Here is a 20,603-nt window from a genome sequence, read left to right on the forward strand (position 1 = left end):
AACCGGCAGACTGAACTTTTTTCTCAGAAAGGCTGCATTCTATGGGGAGACAGAGTCGTTGTCCCAGAGAGGCTATAACAGGCAGTTTTAAAAGTATTGCACGAAGGACATCCAGGCATCGTGAGCATGAAGGCGTTCGCACGAAGCTAAGCGTGGTGGCCGGGCATCGATAAACAGATCGAAGCCTGGGTAACTACGTGTCGAAAGTGCCAAGAAGTCAGCAGTACCCCACCAAGAGCAACGCCAACCGAGTGGGAAACCCCTCGGGGTCCGTGGTCCCGCATCCACATTGATTTTGCGGGACCCACCAAAGGTCACACTTTCCTCCTAACAATGGATGCCTATTCTAACTGGCTCAAAATCCACAAAATGAAAACTACTACAACCAACTCAGTCATTAACAAACTAAATAAACTATTCGCAACGCATGGGTTACCAGACGTTTTAGTTTCTGATAACGGCCCCCAGTTCACTGCCCTGGCATTTGAACAATACCTAGGGGACCGGGGCATCCGCCATGCACTAACTTCGCCGGCGCACCCTGTGGCCAACGGAAGGGCTGAGCGAATGGTCCAATTCGTCAAAAAGACTCTACACAAGATGGAGCATGGGGACATTGACGACAAGCTGAACAGAATACTTCTACTCCAACACATCACCCCACACAGCGTCACGAATAAGACTCCAGCCGAACTGTTGATGGGACGAAGACTTCGATCCCACCTCGACCGCCTACACCCTTCCTACTCGCCAGAGAAACCTTTTGGATCTAGCGGAAAGTGCCGCGAGTTCAAGGTAGGCGACTCGGTGTTTGCTAAAAAAATTTCCGGTGAACCGTTGTGGGTCCCAGCAACCATAACCCAACTCACCGGCCCCAGATCCTACCGCCTACAAACCACGGACGGGAAAGTATGGAAACGTCATATAGATCAGCTTCGATCCAGATTGCAACCCATTTCCCGCGACTCCCCTGATTCTCAAACTGGGGAGGGAGGGGATATCGAGGGGGCCGAAAACGAAATAGCGGATGACATAATCAGGAAAAAACAGCCGCCAACCCAACTACTCAAGAGAAACGCACTGACTGAAGAAGAATCAGGAAGGGGGTTTGCCTCGCCGCGGAGAAATACCACGATGGAGGCAAGCCCACGCAACCCGGATGACAACAATGGCGAAAACGGGAATAACCGCGCTGAGTCTTTCCTCGGAGAAGCGGAACCGTTCATGCCAGACAACTCAGAAAATGTTCCACCAGAACCGGACTGCAGACAGAAACCGGTGGAACAGCGCAAATCGAACAGGCAGGTGTAACGACCTACGTATCTACATGAATACGTCACCACACCCCTCAAACGAAACCTAGGGGGGAGGGGTGTTATGAACTAAGTAAATGCATTTAATAAAGCTTGACAACCTCACTAGAAAAGCAGGCTCGTAATCCTGCAATTCTGATTCGCCCATAAATAGCGAATCATGATTGGTCTCTTCTGGGCAATCTGATTGGCTAATAGCGGGTCGTCTCCCATTGGGCACAGTTTAAACGCTCCAACACAATTCATTGGTTAATGGGGCAGCAGCCATCTCTATAAAAGAGCTGTTGCTGCCCAAGGGTTTTGCTCTGTTCCTGATTGTTAATAAAGAGTTGAAGTTCACCGTTCACTGCCTCGTCTCCGTTCCTTGCGCCCATGCCCAGAACCTAACACTTTCCTTTCCTAATTATGCCACTGTATGCTGCATAACACCTTACTAATCATTTTGATTTAAGTTCATCTTGGTAAAACTTGAAGTTTGAACAGCATTACTGTTTGAGCATTATTTTTGTATTTCTTATTTATGTATATTCATCTGCAGTGGAAGTTATACACTTTATTTCACAATAATTATTATTGTAGGGATTAGCCAAGGGGAATCCAAGTTGACTTGAAGGCACCAAAGAAGAAGAAGAACAATCAATCATTATTAAAGAGATACCTCATGTTCAACCAGGAGAACATTTTTTAAAACTGTCAATTGATGCCTGTGTTGTTGGTTTTTTTTTGGGTCAAAATGTTTAACAATTTCCTGTGCTCTGGAAAGAAACAAAAGAGGAGAATCCAAAAATAAATACCAAAGGTAAGCCAATATACTTTGCTGTGGCAGCTTTTAAAGCGTTTAGCCATGGCTTCTTGCAATTTAAGGAGCCATTTAGACTTGGAACAAGCCTTACAAAACAGCTCTCTTCTTGAAAGATGTAACAAAATACTTCATTACCCTCTGCTTCCATCAGCCTCGAGGAAGAGAGATGCATTCCGGACCAAACTGTGTTTTGACTCAAGTCTATTCTCTTGATGGAAATCATGGTTTTTAGATGTGCGGATACACAATGTCTTTGTTCAGGGGAAAGGGAGGGAGAAAAAAAAATATTAAGCCAAATCTCTGCAATGTCTTGAGAAATTAAGAATACTTTAGGAGTCAGCATTTCATTTTTGTTCTGCAGTATTTTCTCCCTCTCTTTGGTTCTTGAGCAAAACCCAGGCTGGTAGCCAAGTGCAACTGCTTGCATCCGTGGCTCAGCCTCGGGGCTGATGCTTTGAAAAACAGACAGGAGTTTGTTGCTGGATGGAAGAAAGATTGAAAGCCCTGCTTTTTGGGGAAGGAAGGGGGCTGATCCTCACTGCCAGATGACTTAAAGCTGGCACAGCTACACACTGCTTGGTTTGCTAACTTAAACTCAGGCTCTTAAGGTAGAATTGCTTGTCCAATTCTACTTTATGGATCTGTTTTTGAAGAGTAGAGAGCTGCTTAAGCTCTTTCTGCCCACCAACCCTGATATTTGCTAGGATTCCACAGGCAGTTTGTGTTCTGGTAGCAATAGCACTTAGGCTTCTATACCAGTTCACAGTGATTTATTTATTTATTTATTTATTTATTTGATTTGCCAATTGTTTACAAGATAATAAGTATAAGTGTATACATAGTTGTGAATACATGAAATGGGTACATATAAGAAAAATAAAAGAAGAATAAGAGAAACAATAGGACAGGGACGGTAGGCATGTTGATGCGCTTATGCACGCCCCCTACAGACCTCTTAGGAAAGGGGTGAGGTCAATAGTAGACAGTCTAAGGTTAAAGTTTTTGGGGTTTGGGGAAGAAGATTTACATCCCTCTCTAAGCAGTTTACAGAACCAGCCTATTTCCCCCCAATAATCTAGGTCCTCATTTTACTGATCTCGGAAGGATGGAAGGGGAAAGGACTAGGACAACAACATTTTCAGCCATTGTTGGTGTTTGTTCAACAAACTACTCTGAACTACTCAAAATTTCTGCTACCGGTATGCCAGATCCAGTCCGAACCGGCTGAATACCACCTCTGGTTAGACCTTTTAGAAGAGGGGGAGCAAAACTGCAAATAAATAGAATAAATTTCTGCCCTTTAAAATCTTTCAATCGTCCCTTGCAAAAAGCTTGGAAATGTGTCACCAAACCTCAAAACATTTGACAGTTTTGAGGACTGAAGGGCATTAAGGATAGAAGTGGTTCGTCTCCCCAAATCTATGTCATGTCCACCCCTACTTCTTTCCTTTCCTTTTCTTAGTCGTATCACTAAACAATCCATACATTTTACTGCTGAACTCTCAGTGATCATTTGGAGGAATGCAAGTTCATCTGCTAAGACTTCCCAAAAACGTAGATCTGAAATGCTAATTGAGTAAAGTTAGGCCCTGGGCCTGAATCTTCTGTCATCCCGTTTTCATTTTGTGAGAAAATCCTGTTGGATTGCTTTGGGAAAGAAATAACCCTGGAAATATAAAGTAACCCTTTTTACCATGGTGCTGCAGGGGCGCAGTGGTTAGAATGCAGTATTGCAGGCAAACTCTACCCATAGTTTGGAGTTTGATCCTGACCAGCTCAAAGTTGACTCAGCCTTTTATCCTTCCAAAACTCTATGAAATGGTATACAAGTCTAAGTGCTACTGCTATTGCTAAAAAGGGGAGGTGCATGTCAAAATGAGATTATAAAGCTCTGGACTGTCATTTAGACAGGACCCTCCTTCTCCAGTCATTACCTCAAGGGGGGGGGAGGGAGGGAGGAACAAGAATAACGACTTTTCTGTCATTTTATTAATGCAGTGCATTCAGAAAGCATTCAGTGCGAATGCTATTATAGGATCTAGGAAGCATGCCTTTTCCATGGCAGCCCCTGCCCTGTGGAACACCCTTCCCTTGAAGTTCAGCAAACCCCTCCACGCCTTCTGAAAAGCACTTAAGATCTGGCTATTTCCCCACAGTGCTGAATAGGGTGAGGTGGATGAGAGGGTTTCACAGGGAAGCTGGAAGGCTAACTGTCATGCCCTTGGCAGAGTCGGACTCTGAGGGAGAGGAGGAACAGCCGACAGGGAGTGGAGGTGTGGCTCTGGAGTTTGTGGAGGAGGCTGGGGAAGGGCAGAGGCCGGCTGGGCAGTCAGAGGAAGAACCAGGCCCACCCCCTATCCATCCTAGGACACGCAGGGAGGAACGGAGAAGAAAACAGCTTTGTTTATGAGAGAGGAAGCAGCCATGATCCTCCTCATTGGTTGCAGCTGGGGAGACCAGTATATAAGAGAGACGGTTAAAACACAATGTTGCCAGAAGCAAAATGTGTTTTATTTTGAGCTGAATTTATCTTGGTTGGCGTCCTTCCAACAGACTGTGCCTTGCTATCTCCTTGAATTTTGTAATTACTTATCCTGGTCCATTGTGGAAATTTCATCATTGTAGTTTGTTTGGTTTTTTATTTCACCTCTATCTGCTCATTAAGTTCGGACTGCATTGCTTTCTTTTGAAGACTACTTTTGAGTACGTTTTATCTCCAACTGAGAATTATTGAACAGTGGGGCCAAGTTGGAGGCATTAAAGGACATTTATTTATGTTTTGGATTTTATTACATTTGTATTACACTCCGGGTCATCACACTAAATTTGTTGCCAAGTTTGCAATGTGTTTGGGTGGTTTTTTTTACATTTATGTATTATGGTGTTTTTATTGGTATTTTATTGTTGATGGGGACCCACCCAGAATTTGACTTAAGATGGACAGCTGTATAAATGTTTTTAAATAAATAAAAATCACCATCCTTCCAGAGGCATCACCTGTGACCAGGGGTGGGATTCAAAATTTTTAACAACCAGTTCTGTGGGCGTGGTTTAGTTGGTGGATGTGGTTTAGTTGGTGGGCGTGGTTTGATGGTCATGTGACTGGGTGGACGTGGCTTGGTGGTCATGTTATTGGCTGGGCGTGGCCAACTCAACATCACTCACATCGAGGCACGCATCTCCTCACCTGGCCTCTCAAGACTGTGGGGATGCTGCAACAGTCATAAGTGTGAAAAATGGTCATAAGTCACTTTTTTCAGTGCCATTGCAACTTTGAATGGTCACTCCACACAAGCAAAGTACCAGCAAAGGAGGGAAAAAAACCTCTAGAGACGTTCCTGAGACAGGAAGTCTAGTCCTGTCAAGAATGTAATAAGGGTTAACGGAGAGGCAGTTTCTGTAAGGCAGGGATCCCCAACCTTTTCGACGCCGCGGCCCGGTTCCGGCGTCAGCTGGCGCCGCCATCTTTTTGACGAAAAATCACTTCGGTGACATCACGGAAGTGATTTTCGTCAAATAAATGGCGGCGCAGCGCTTCGGTGAGCTTTTCGGGTAGAAATGGCTTTCTACCGGAAAAGCTGACCGAAGCGCTAGCGCCCTCATCTTTTTGACGAAAAATTGCTTTTTTACCAAAAAGATGGCGGCGCCCAGCAACCAGCGGCCCGGTAAGGCTTGTTCCAGGCCCGGTACCGGTCCGCGGACCGGCGGTTAGGGGACCCCTGCTGTAAGGAACACCAGAATGTTTCCTTCCTGCCTTCCTTACAGGATTAGGCCAGTAATTTCCTCTAACAACCGGTTCTAGCGAATAGGTGCGAACTGGTAGAATCCCACCCCTGCCTGTGGCCTTCCATGTCTTGGGGAGCAAGGTGCGGATTCTGATTATAGGAGCTGGCTTTGGGCTTGTTGTGTGAATGAGCCCATGTATGAATCTCTTTCCTCACTGTAATCCTAAATGGAGCATGTTTTCAGTTGCTTTGAATATGAGAAGCACAGTATAATTTGCCTCAGTTGAGCAGTAATGTAGATTACATTGTCAGCCACTAAAAAGATAGGCGTGAGGAGAAGTAAAGCCAAACATGGCATCAGTAGCATTCTCCCCATTCCTCCAATAATATCTCTGATTAACACCGGACCAACAATCAAGCAGTAAAAACAATATTCCAATCAAGGAACTACCAACACAGGCAAACAATCGAACAGTAAACCTCAGCCTAATCAAGGAACCACCAAGAACACTTCCACAACACAACACTTCCACCACATTGAAAGGCAAGCCGCTTATACATAAACAGAGACCAACTTCCCTCTCCTCTAGCACTGATGATGTTACCTAGTTGGGTATTGAAACACCTGCAACAAAACAACAAAGCTCAGAGAGGACCAAGAACTCCATAATTCATCCTTGAGCTACAAATATTATTCCCCCCCTCCCTCAAAAACTCCTGGTAGCTCAGCTATAGAACTGCCTCACGAGTCTCTTCCAGCTATTTCTACTTGCATTGCTGCTTCTGTAGTGCAGACTGCTTCTGCTGACTGCCAGCTGCCTGCAATTTGGCAGATCGAATCTCACCAGGCTCAAGGTTGACTCAGCCTTCCATCCTTTTGAGGTGGGTAAAAGGAGGACCCAGATTGTTGGATGTAATAGGCTGATTCTGTAAACCACTTAGAGAGGGCTGTAAAAGCACTGTGAAGTGGTATATACCGCTAAGTGCTATTGCTATTGGTGTTGTATGCACACAGAAACCTCAGCTACTCTTCAAACGGCTAGCTGAGACTTCAAGTTGATGCCAGGCATCTTTTGTCAAAGTGAATCATGTTGCTTGTGCACCTTGATTGAGGCAAAGAGAGCTGCTTTGTGTGAAGGTAGTGAGCATATCTGTTTTTGCTTACCATCAGAGGTGGTATTCAGCTGGTTCGGACCGGTTCAGGCATATCTGTAGTAGAAATTTTGACCAGTTCAGAGAACCGGCAAATACCACCTCTGACTTGCCCTGCTCACCCACCCCAGCCTTTACCTCTCCTATACTGACTGCTAAGAAACAATTCAGGCAGTTCAGCGGTGTTGAAAGAGGTTGTTATTGCAGCCCTGCACATGCGCGAAGCTCAGTTGATTTGCGCGGTGGGGCTGTTTGCCCTTTTCCTACCTTTGCACAGCGCGAAGCGCATAGAACCGATAGGAAAAAATTTGGAAACCCACCACTACTTACCATGATGATCTGTAATGGAATCTCTACTGGACGATAATTTAAAGAAGGCTTCTCGGGGATTTTGAATGGTTTCATATAAATAATATGGCTCTTTTCCAGGCCAATGGCTCAGATCTAGCGTACAGTAATAATCACTGCCAAGTTTTAAAATTCATGACCTAGAGCTATAAAGTCTGACTTCCTTGCTGGAGCCTACTGCAGAATTTAACCTATCACTTTTTAACAAATTCTACACATAATGACACAATAATTGTCCATGCACCCAGGAGTCAATGGGAGCTTCAAATGTCACCTTTAGACCTGAATCCAGTGAAAGAGTGATGAGATAGTACTAGGACCATCAAGGCGGCAAGCATTTTTCCATACAGACACAAGAAATTGAACCCAGCTTGATGGGCCCAAAGTTGCTCTCTAAAATACAGAACGTTTGTAAATATCACAGAATGTGCAAGTGTTTTTAATCACTGTGTTTTCTTTTTTCTTTTTTGCTTTTGAATTATTTTGTTATTACAGATAAGCAGTTATATTAGGTGAGGGAAAAAGGAGAAGGCAATTGACCGCATTTGGGGAACTTACAAATGTTCACTTGGAAGGATCTTCTTCCCACAAGTTCTCAGTTCTTCTGGGGATGCATGTAAGTCAGAGGTGGTATTCAGCCAGTTACAGGTTCTGAAGAACTGGTAGTGAAAATTTTGAGTAGTTCGGAGAACCGGTAAATACCACCTCTGACTGGCCCCGCCCTCATCTATTCTCTGCCTCCCGAGTCCCAGCTGATCAGCTGGGTCTTCTTTTGTTGCCCTGCACAGGAGAACGGATCTGAAAAGCAGGTTAGTGGGGTGGGGAGGGAATGGGGATTTTAATAGTAACCTTCCCCTGAGGTGGGGTGGGGTGGAAATGGAGATTTTGCAGTATCCTTCCCCTGCCACGCCCACCAAGCCACACCACACCCATCAAGCCATGCCACGCCCACCAAACCACACCCGCAGAACCGGTAGTGTAAAAAAAACCATTGATTTTCTAAACTCTCAAGAGGCATCCAATCAGATTGGTAGTGCTACCCACCTGCTGCACCTTTTCTTAGATCTAGTTGCATAGCACGCAGCCAACATCTCACAAAAACAGAAAGTAGTAAGTGCTACTGTGCTTAGCAAATCAAGAATCGGGAAGTTGGAAATGAAAGGAATGCAAACTTGCAAATATGTAAAACATGACAAAATGTGTTCAAAAACACTCCAGTTATCATTTAAACAATTTCCAAAATACGGCCCTATCCTGAAAGTTAGAGTTGGGAACAGGAATTGGAAAGAATGAGACAAGCGTTTAGATTACTATTTTCCCCTAATGGCAGAAAAAGATCGAGGAGTCAGAAACGGGAATGAGGGAAATGCATTCTAGAGAGGAATTTGTAATCCTCTTTTATAAAAACTGTTTCTAGTGTAAAGATATAGAGTTCCTTGAGTTTGACTCCTGATGTCTACATTTATGCAGGTTTTCTTGGCAATATTACAAAAGTGTATTGACCTTGCTTTTTGTCAGGATGTTTTTTGGACTTCCCACTCTGTCCTACAGTCCTGGAATTTCTTGGTTCTGTCCTATCCAAGAACTAATCGGATTTCTTTGTGCTTAGCTTTTTTCAAGAAAAGCCAAGTTCAGCTTAGGTGTTACGACTTATTGGAGTATTTCTGATACAAAATGCATGATTGAATTTAATGCATCCTTTCTGGTATGTGCGTAGCAAAAAATAATATTTGAAAACATCGCCAAACCTTTTGTAAATGCAATATTGACATTCAAGATACATGGATTCGAAGTATTTACAATTCCTTTGTGAGTTTATAGTTTAAGATGCATATTAGCATAAAGCCCAGCTCTGCCAGTTCTGAAGCATTAGCTTTGAACTTTGAGGGTGGACTGATATTTTGTTTAAGCTCTTCAGTAATAAATAATAAAGCTGAAGTCTTAGATCCAAAAATCCTGAAGGGAAATAGATTCTCTTGAAAGATTATAAATGTGAAGTTACAGATGAAAGGTAGAGAGCCAGTTTGCTGTAATGGTTAAGGCATCAGGCTAGAAACAGTGGTGGAATTCAATTTTTTTTACTACCAGTTCTCTGGGCATGGCTTGATGGGACTAGCAGGGGAAGGATACTGTAAAATCTCCAGTCAAGAGGTGGTATTTGCCGGTTCTCCAAACTACTCAAAATTTCCTCTACCGGTTCTCCAGATCTGGTCAGAACCTGCTGAATACCACCTCTGACTAGAAACCAGGAAACAGTGAGTTCTAGTCCTGTCTTAGACACAAAGCCAGCTGGGTGGCCTTGGGCCGGTCACTTTCTCTCAGCCCTAGGAAGGAGGCAATAGCAAACCACTTCTGAAAAAACCTTGGCAAGAAAACCATAGGGAAGCTGTCTTCAAAGAATCAGACATTGAACAGAATGAAAGAAAAGAAAGAAAGGCAGTTGAAGGTGCTTGATCTCCACAAGATAATTTTTTTTTCCAATAGAAATGGGAAATGGAACTCAAGTGCTCTGATGGAGCATGATTCATGCAGAAATGGAAGCTTCAGTAGACTTTGGCCTTCCAAGAATTATTATCTTCCTAAATGCCTTGCTTGGAAGTAAGTTTCACTTGCCTGTAATTGTCCTGACTTAACCTTCCTTTGTGCATAAGGGATTTCTTTAAAAATTGGGAAATATTACATTCATCCAGCTCAGTTTTATTATATTGAATTACAAAAAAAAAAAAGAAGAGGAAAGAAAGAAATCCAAGGCAACCAGCAAGTTCGGAGGAGATCTACAGAGAAAGAAATGTTTGCTCTCTGAATACTACGAGAATGAAAAATCTCTCGGGTTTCCTTAATAAGACTTGAATTAATAGCAGCAAAAAGGCTTGTATCCTACGTCAAGGAGAACTTTCCCACCTCCTTTGCAGGCCTGTGAAAAGCTGTTCTTGAAGGCTGAGAAACATCTAAAACAATCTCAGAAAAACACGTGGGAGTTGGAGTGGAGGAGTATCGGGAGACTTTGGCAAAAGTGAAAAGACTTTTGAACCCAAAACACTTATCATACCTGTTGAATACTGAAAATGGATTAATATTGCTAATCAGGATAGTAAAGTTCTTTCTTATGAAACAGTGTTGAACGTTGAAGGAAGAAGAGGTTTCTTTAAAAAAAAAAAACTACCCTGTTTCTCCAACAATACGGCCTCCCCCAATAGGAAGTCCCAGCATGTTTTATAGGCATGAAATGAAATTAAGCCCCTCCCCCCAAATTAAAGCCTATATTAAAACATGCGAAATGGGGGGGAATGGTGGGGCGGGGCTTGCTGTTAGGAAGTACTTTTGTTGCACACCCGGATATGGTGCTGCCTGCGTTGACCCCGATACGAAGTGCCCCACCAACGCTGAGGTCAACATCCACAACTGAGCCCAAAACTTCTGTTGCTAAGTGAGACATTTGTTAAGTGAGTTTTGTTCCATTGCATGGCCTTTCTTGCCACAGTTGTTAAGTGAGTCATTGCAGTTATTAAATTAATAATGCAATTATTAAATGAATCCTGGCTTCCCTATTGACTTTGCTTGTCAGAAGGTCGCAAAAGGTGATCACATGACTCTGGGAAACCGCAACCATCATAAATATGAGTCAGTTGCCAAACATCTGAATTTTGATCACGTGACCATGGGGGCTGCTGCAACGGTCATGAGTGTGAAATATGGTTATGAGTCACTTTGTTCAGTGCTGTTGTGAACAGTCACTAAAAAAACTGTTGTAAGTTGAGGACTACCTGCATTACTGCTGTTGCTTTAACGGAGCTTCCATCATCAAAGGTAGGAATCCTTTGGACTGCAAGCGCTCTCACAAAGATCTGGAAAAAGCTTCTTAACTGGCGTGCCATGTTTATGAAAAATGGGAAGCAGAAATCTCCCCCCATTTTGTCTCCTCCATCAATTGTTCATTTTCTCTATCTAATATTGCCAACGGATGATAGCGTGTGGGCAGGACAAGGGAGAAAATGGATGTGTGTGATGACCCGTAATCTCTCAAAATAACCCAAAACCCAAAACATATATTAAAGTCCAGTAAAGCCTTCAACTTCACTGTTTTATTAGGCACAGTTTAAAATCACAAAAGTAAATAATGAGGCAAACAGAAAATCAAAACAAACCGCATTGATGAGAGTTCCGAAGCAAGCCAAGATAACTAATTATAAACTCCAGGAAAATAACCGAGAAAAGTCCATGGGAAGAATGCCAGCAAAGATAAGCCTCTTTCAAGGTAAACACTAATTGACTTCAGCAATCCTAACTGCGCAGTTGCAAAGTTATATACACAGCTCCCACCTGCAAGCCACGAGGAGGATCATGGTAATCTCCTCTTGAGTAGACCTCGCTTTTCCCTGATCCTCTGCTCCCTGCGTGACCTAGGATGGATAGGGATGGGCCTGGATCCTTCTCTGACTGCTCAACCGGCCTCTGCCCTTCCCCAGCCTCCTCCACCACCTCAGGAGCCACACTCCCACTCCCTGTTGGCTGTTCCTCCTCTTCCTCAGAATCGGACTCCACCAGGGGCATGACAATGTGCCTGAAACCCAGAGGAGGTAGGGCTACAGCAAAGCCCACGCCAATCTATTGTTTTCTCTAAATAGTTTCCGCTCTTTGATTTAAAGCTTTGATGGATTTTAAGCAACCAGAAATCTTAAAAGGGGACTGCAAGAGTGGAAGAAGGACTGGGGTGGTGGATTCTATGCTTGTATAATTGGCTTACTTTTATGTAAGAGGTATGACTTCTGTGTCGGATATTTCATGTCCAGATGAATCTTAGTAAGACTGCATTACTATTCTTCTTCTCATCCTTCCTGTTACCTATCTCTTCCCACTTATGACTGTAACTGTGTTGCTTGTATCTTTACAAATTATATTGTTTTATTTATTTTCCTAGTATGTTTTGATTGCTTATAGTAATCTATGACTATCACTAAGTGTTGTATCTTCTTCTTCTTCTTATGTATCTTATTCTGAGAGCATATGCATCAAAGACAAATTCCTTGTGTGTCCAATCACACATGGCCAGTAAAGAATTCTATTCTATTCTATTCTATTCTATTCTATTCTATTCTATTCTATTCTATTCTATTCTATTCTATTCCATTCTATTCCATTCCATTCCATTCCATTCCATTCCATTCCATTCCATTCTATTCTATTCTATTCTATTCTATTCTATTCTATTCTATTCTATTCTATTCTATGAACATTAAGTCTTTTGGCCGAAGAAAGATGAGGTTAGATGAGATTATCAGTACTTCGGTGTTGATTTGGGAGGAAGTGGCTTCCTTTGGCTAAAAATATGTTAACAGGGCTGGACAGCCACCTGTGGTGAATGCTACTTTGGAGTCCTCTGGAATGAGTTGCTGAATTAATGGCCTGGTTGGAATAACGGCCTTTTCCCCACAATTCCCTCAGGAATAATACACACTGGAATCCAAAGGACACCAAACAAGGACCTGAAACACTTCAATAGGCATGGAGAAAGTCATAAGACATGGGCTCTCTTTGGTAGATAGATCTGCTGTCCTCAAGAGAAAGAATATAAAATGCAGTCGGCCCCAGTGGTAGTTTTTCAGGGGCAAGCATTGGGAGGTCTCTTAGGACAGGAGCCCCCCAACCCCTGGGCTGCGACCCAATATCAGGCTGTGGCCTGTTTGGAACTAGGCTGCGAAAGTGAAGGGCGAGTGGGCAAGTGCTCAAAGCTCCATTTGTGTGAATGGTGGGCTCTCATGCTCGCCTAGGAAGCTCCATTTCTGCAAATGGTGGGTGTGGAAACACCCCTTCTCCCCCACCCTCCTGTCTGCAAAGTTAAAAAGGTTGGTGAACTCTGCCTTAAGAAGCTTAATAGATCCTTCCGGTCTGCAGCGCTTCGGAGCAGGCAGGAATCTGCGACTGTACGCGGTTTCTGCCTGTGTTCACTGCCCGAGTGCCCCGAGCCATCCGGCTTCAGGGCTAAGCCACCTCCGTAGAAGGTGGCGAAGACAGGGGGGCTCTGGCAGGGTCGAGAGATATCGCACCCCTCTTCCTTAGCCGGCTAAACCCCCTTTTCCAAAGGCAGCTGAGCGGCGGTCAGGAATGGCCGCCACATAGAAGAGCTCAGCCGGAAAAAGAAAGTGCAGGAGGAGCTGTGAAGAAATGAAAGTGATCTTTGCTGACCGGGACAAAGTAACAGTGAAAGTAACCTGGAACTTAAAACTTACTAAAGATACATCGTTTCCAGAGTGTGCTAAGCGGCAAATGGAAGTTAAAGGAAAAGCTTTTTTTCTTTTCACTCTCCTTCCGAACGTGACAGCGATAGAACTTTAAGAGAAATTGGAAAACCCGCATTGGAGGTAATTAAATGCTAAAGGGATATGGATTTCTGAACATTTAAAGAAAAATCTTTTTTGCAGTAAGTGGGAAGGGAGAGGAAAAAAAATTGGAGTAGAATTTGAAAACAAGGAGGAGATTGCCTAGAATTTTAAAGAGCTATTGAATATTAATAAGACTTCTAAAAGATATATCTTAATTGGAACTTTGTGATTAAACAGCAACCTCAGAAAGAGAAATGGAAGAAAGAAAAAAGGGCTAAAAGAAATAGTTTATTTGGATTGTTTGGTGACTTTGGAACTCTTGGGAATTATTTTTGATTAAAAGCACTTGGGTGGTTGTTTTGGAAAAAAAATTTCTCTTTACAATGGCATCGCTTGTGGATGAACTAAAAATTGAATATCAAAAATACAAAAAAGAAGAACAAGAAGGGAAAGATACTTTGGGCACTCTTTTTCAATTTCTAGAAATGGCGATATGTACTTATGGAAAACTGACTGCGCAGCAGGACGATTGGGATAAAGAAGAAGCCATCTTTGATGAACAAGTGATTCTATTCAGGGAGGAGGAGAAAGAGGAAAAGAAAAAGGGGACTTTAAGACTTGAAAAAACAACCAAAAAGAGAAAAAATGAGGTGAAAGGTGGATACAAGGTTAGAAAACAACAGAAAGGGGGAAAGCAGAAGAAGAAAAGGGAGGTGGAGAGACAAAGGGGTAAAAAGGGCAAGGAGAAGAATAAGCAAGGGAGAAAGGAAGGGATGAGAAGCCTCAATGGTGGGAAGCAAGATTTAAAGAAACAAAATTCATTTAGAGACAATGGGTAAATTTAATTGAAAAAGGGATTCTGTAAGGTACATAAGATTGTGTTTTTATATGTGTATTTAGAATAAAATGCTTAAGATATAAATGAGTATTAATATGTATGAATAGTTTTTTAATGGCATTGATAGTGGTCTTAACTACATTATATACCTATAAATTTGTTCCTTTGTTGTTGTTTTTTCTTATAAAATACATTGTGTAATTTTAGAATGTACTAAACAGAATCCCAATACAAGTTATGTGTTATATTAAGTATTATTAAGTTAGGGGAAAGAGTTAAAGGCGTCATACTCCAATCAGTGTACAGGAGAAGTTTTGTTCAAAGAGAAAAGATGAATGGATAGCTGGAAATAGAACAGACAAAGAATGATAAGTATTATGATTTGAACTGAGATGAGATAAATAAAATAAAACTAAGGAAGTTAAAAGAGGGGAGAAGCTATATAGAAAATTGAAAATGGTAATAAGATGTGGAATGGTATATAAAATGAATATGATTTTTGAATTTGTGTCTGTACAAAGAGTTTTAACCCGGGATCAAGCAACTTTCAGAAAAGATGTTTTATGTTTTTATGTTTTGTTTGTTTGTGTATTGTCCTTGAAAAGCAATAAAAAAAAATTATTAGCAAAAAAAAAAAAAGAAGAAGAAGCTTAATAGATGCCAGAAGATGCAGACTTCTAAGGTCAGCGTTTGCCTCAGGTATCACTTCAGAGGTTCCCTCAACCATCAAGGGTGGTTTGTAGTAGAGATGGTAATACATAGCCCAAAAGTCTGTGCCTAATCTTTTCTCAGGGGACGTGATGGCTCAGTGGCTAAGACGCTGAGCTTGTCGATCAGAAAGATCGGCAGTTCAGCAGTTCGAATACCTAGCGCTGTGTAATGGAGTGAGCTCTGGTTACTTGTCCCAGCTTCTACCAACCTAGCAGTTCAAAAGCATGTAAAAATGCAAGTGGAAAAATAGGGACCACTTTGGTGGGAAGGTGACAGCGCTCTGTGCACCTTTGGCGTTTAGGCATGCCAGCCACATGACCACAGAGATGTCTCCGGACAGAACTGGCTCTTCTGCTTTGTAACGGAGATGAGCACTATCCCCTAAAGCCGGAAATGACTAGCACGTATGTGCAAGGGGAACCTTTACCTTTTACCTTTAATCCATTGTCTTTTGGCTGAAAGAAAATACATCTGCCTCCAGGAATGAAGCAAAGAATAGCTATACTAGCCATTCAGATAATTGATTTGCTGCCTCAAGGACACTGCTCGTGAGGCCCCTAAAGTCATTAAAGCTGCACAGCTTCCTTGTCCTGGATATCCTTTCTAGACATAGATATTGCTGCCAATCTTCTATTCATCATTTATTTACAGGTTGCCCTCATCCACAGATTTCACAATCAAGAACGTTTAAAAGATGAAATGAAGGCATTTGTTATGCTGACAACATTGTGCAGCAGTTAAAACACAGGAAGATAAAAATCAATAGCAAATTTTATATGTCAGCTTGAAAGTTCTCCTCACATCCGCTCTGTTGGCATAATATATCTGCAAAAATCATCATAACAAGCAAAGCAGTTGCCCCATACAATCCTAGGGCTGGAAGGGACCCTGGAGGTCTTCTAGTCCAACCCCTTCCCAAAGCAGAAGTTCTTATACCATCTCGGAAAAATGGATGTCCAACCTTTTCTTGAAACCTCCAGTGATGGACCACCCATAGCTCCGGGAGACAAGCTGTTCCATGATTTTACTATGATCTGTATTAGACTGATACAATGATGGCAGATAATAGCAATTGTTGTATATTTATTTTGCGATCTGCATATTTCATAAAATACGCAGCATGCAATAGACATGCATATCAACCTGGTTTCAAATGAGTGAAGTTTAATTATTTAAATGTAAAGATTTTTACAAAGTTTATTTCTCTCAGAAATGGTGAAAATTTCTTTCTTATTTTTCTTGAGAAAAAATATGTATGTCTCCTTTGAAGAAGTGGAAGAAATTTGCTCTTTGGATTTGCTGTATACTGTATTGTCTTTCTTTTTTACTTCTGTATTATTACTGATATTTCCTCTAGTTTTGTTTTTGCCTTTCCTTGCCAAAAAGACACAATTTGATTAACAGCCTTTAGGGTGGGAAATAGTTTTGGGAGTCTTGTTGGTTTCCTTATGTAGATCTTTATTTCCAATACGAAATTATTCTAAGCAATAAAACAATATCAATTATTTCTGAAACCGGTAGAATAGCGCCTGAATGTCCTATCCTGATAAACCAATGGAGGATCATTTTAAATAAAGCTGAATTGATTTTCTATCATTTTAAAATAAGACTAATAAAGCAACTATTTTGTTTTGCATACATTGGATGCCTCTGAGAATATTTAATAAGGGTTGGTAACAATAATTTTGTTGCTGGAGAAGCAATTCATAAGCTAGATTTCCCAAGGTCTGGGCTATAATTCACATTTTAGACTGAAATCAACAGGATTGTTAAAATGACTTTTGATCAATCTTTGAAGGCGGCATATGTTCTTTGGGCTTTGGATTCTTTTCTATTTGGAATTTATGAACATATTTGTGGGCATGGGGGCTGGTTCATAATAGAACATGCAATACCAGACAGAGATGTCAATATCTGGTATTTAGCACTGGATTGTTGCTTTGTCCTTGGTCAAAATTTGAGTAAGATTTTTTTCTTTGACAAAAGTGCAAGGGAAAAAGGTTTTCAAGCAATCATAATTGAGTTGTTTGTTTTTATTAATTAATTCATTTATATAAACATTTGTATGCTTCTCCATCCAAATATTCTAGGCAGTTTATCGTTCATTAGAACATTACATTCCTGCAATAAAGTAACATCTGTACATGACATTATCATAGAAATTACAGCCAGCCATCATCGAAATCCTCATCTATCACAGATGTCTCTGGCTTCAAAACAATGTCTTCACAGCCTTTCCTGAATCTTAACATAATTATGACATGTCCTCTTTCTTTTTTAATTATTATAATTAATGTTGAGGTTACATTGCATTAATGTGTATGTAAGTGTATGTATTCATGCTATCATTTATCTTCTCTCCCCCCTTCTTCCTCTCTCCCCCTTTCTCTCTCATCTAGCTACCTACCTGAGGTACATGGCTCAGTGGCTTAAAAGACGCCAGAGAAGGTCTGCTCCAGTGATTTGAGTCCTACCGCAGCGTGAAGGAATGAGCTCCTGTCACTTGTTTCAGCTCCTGCCAACCTAGCAGTTGGAAAAGATGTAAATGCAAATAGATAAATAGGTACCACTCAGAGGTGGTATTCAGCAGGTTCTGACCAGTTCTGGAGAACTGGTAGCAGAAATGTTGAGTAGTTTGGAGAACCGGTAGTGGAAATTTTGAGTAGTTCGGAGAACTGGCAAATACCACTTCTGACTGGCCCTGCCCCCATCTATACACTTCCTCCCGAGTCCCAGCTGATTGGCTGGGTCTTCTTTTGTTGCCCTACATAGGAGAACGGAGCTGGAAAGCAGGTTAGTGGGGTGGAGAAGGAATGGGATTTTGCAGTATCCTTCCTCTGCCACGCCAACTAAGCCACGGCCATCAAGCCACACCATGCCCACAAGCCATGCCCACAGAACCAGTAGTAAATTTTTTTGAATCCCACCACTGTTATCACTTCAATAGGAAGGTAAGAACAGTCTGTGTTTCACTGCATGCTCTGTGCTGCACCGTGATGTCATGCTGGCCACATGATCATAGAAAAGTCTTTGGATAGGACTGGCTCAGTGGCTTAAAGAAACAGAGATGAGCACAACCCCCTAAAGTTGGTTACAACTAGCAGAGTAAAACCCACAGGGACACCTTTTTTTAAAAAAAATCTACCTACCTACCTACCTACCTACCTATCATCCATCCATTCATCTCAACTATTTAGACATCTTTTGGGGAAGCTAGATAGATTCCATTTTGCCCAAACTCTAGGACATATGATGGAATTTGATCTTGGTTTCTCAGTCCAGCTGACTATACAAAGAAGCTAGAGAAGTCTTCAGCTTGTTTACAAATCACTGCTAAATAAAGTTATGATGTTGTCTCTGACCCTCCCTCTCTTCCCAAATATAGTATATGGAAAGGGCTAAAAGAATTGGAGCCATTCTCAGTCTGTGCTGAACGGTCCTGTTTGTTCTTAGCTAGGCCATCTCCAAATATACGTTTAAAATGCAAAATTGTAGACCTTGGCTGTGTTTTTGTATGTTCTTCTGAAGAAGCAAAAAATGGTAGACAAGCATTACTACAATTTGAGACCTTTTGCTGCTTTGATAAGTAAGGAAAAATGAACTATATTTTGTACTATATTTGTACAGATATATAATTTATCTGCCTACCAAGAACACTTTATACAACAGTGCGTTTTCGTACAGGAGGGAAATCCAGGAGAGCAGAGCTGCTTGACAATATGCAATTCATTTAAAACTGGCTTCCCAGGCATAGGAAAACAGAGAGACTAGTCTGTTAAAAATACCCACGCACTATACTACATGGAATTTTAATCAATCCATGATGAGCTGTGGGATTGAAAATGAAAAGTAGTTTCAGCCTGAGGTAGCTTGTACCTGAAGTAGAAAACTAAACTAAACAATGCCCGATGTGGGCTGAATAGTTTAAAAAAAAAAAGCTCACAAGACAGAAACAAGAAAGTGCCCATTCATTTTTGCAATCATTTTACAGACATTCAGCGAGACCATAAAAATATAGTAGAAATAGCTACGAATACTTAAAAAAAGGAGAACATGGACCATGAACTTCTGTCTTAATTTTCGCCAGGGATATATAGTGTAGAGGCCAAATAAGTATGTTTTTGAGGTCAAGGACCATCTTCGTAGGTGTTTCTGCCATGCCAGTAGTCAACCTAAAAAAAACTGGACAAGATCAATAAAAGAACTTAATGAAATTAACAGTAAATTCTATTGACATATATTGATTATTATGGTTTGCTTAAAGCTAAAAAGTAATGCTTTGCTTCTACTTGGCTTCAAACGAAGCAGCAAAATTGCTTCACAAACCAATGCAATCTCCTGCCTCTAAACAGGAAAAACAAGAAATTAATAAATACAATAGAATAATAATTACTTTATATTTACTTTATATAAATATCATCACTCATCATCATTTTAGTCATTGTTCACCCCCTGTAGGATGAAGGATTCTTCTGTATGTTTCCAATCTATACGGTCCTGAGCTTTTTTTTTTTTTTGCCAGTTGGGCCTACAATACTTGCTGATGTCATTGATCCATCTTGTTTTATATATAAATATATGTACAATATGTAAAATATGTACACAAATATATGTAAATATAATGAATATATAAATATATATATGTGTGTGTATACCCACATACATACATAAACACACACATACACACACATATATCTCTATCTATCTGTCTGTTTGTCTGTCTGTCATGCCTCTGTTAGAATCTGACTCTGAGGGAGAGGAGGAACAGCCGACAGGGAGTGGGAGTATGGCTTCGGAGGTTGTGGAGGAAACTGGGGAAGGGCACAGGCTGGCTGGGCATTCAGAGGAAGACCCAGGCCCATCTCCTCTTCATCCTAGGGCATGCAGGGAGGAGCGGATAAGGGAGAAATGTGAATGGCGTGGTCTACCGAGGAGGAAAAGGCCTTGATCCCCTTCATGGGCTGCAGCTGTGAGGACTGTTTAAAAGGACAAACTGCACATGGGTCAGTGCTGGAAGCAAAGCATGAAAATATTTCTAGTTTGTCAGTTCTTATCTGAGTTTTGGTGTCCTTCCCAGTGTGTGTATTTCGATATCTATGGACATCTTCAAGCCCTTATCCTGCCTTGTCTCATTAATTGCTTCAGTGTGGTTTGTGTTGTTTTTTCCTATTTATAATTTATATGTATTTTGAGTTTGAACAGAAGTTTTTCCTTTTCACAACTGTTTGTGGGGGATTTTTTTCTCCAGTCAGTGATAATTGGACCTTTGAAGCCAAGTTGAAGGAATTAATGAACTTCACCTGTTTCTGTGACTTTGTTGCTTTTGTATCCCACTCTGGGTCATCACACTATCTATCATCTGTCTATCTATCTATCTATCTATCTATCTATCTA

This window comes from Notechis scutatus, chromosome 1 (genome assembly GCF_049901735.1).
Source record: "Notechis scutatus isolate UNSWTSFEM ecotype Mainland chromosome 1, rNotScu1.2, whole genome shotgun sequence".
Classification (NCBI taxonomy): domain Eukaryota; kingdom Metazoa; phylum Chordata; class Lepidosauria; order Squamata; family Elapidae; genus Notechis; species Notechis scutatus.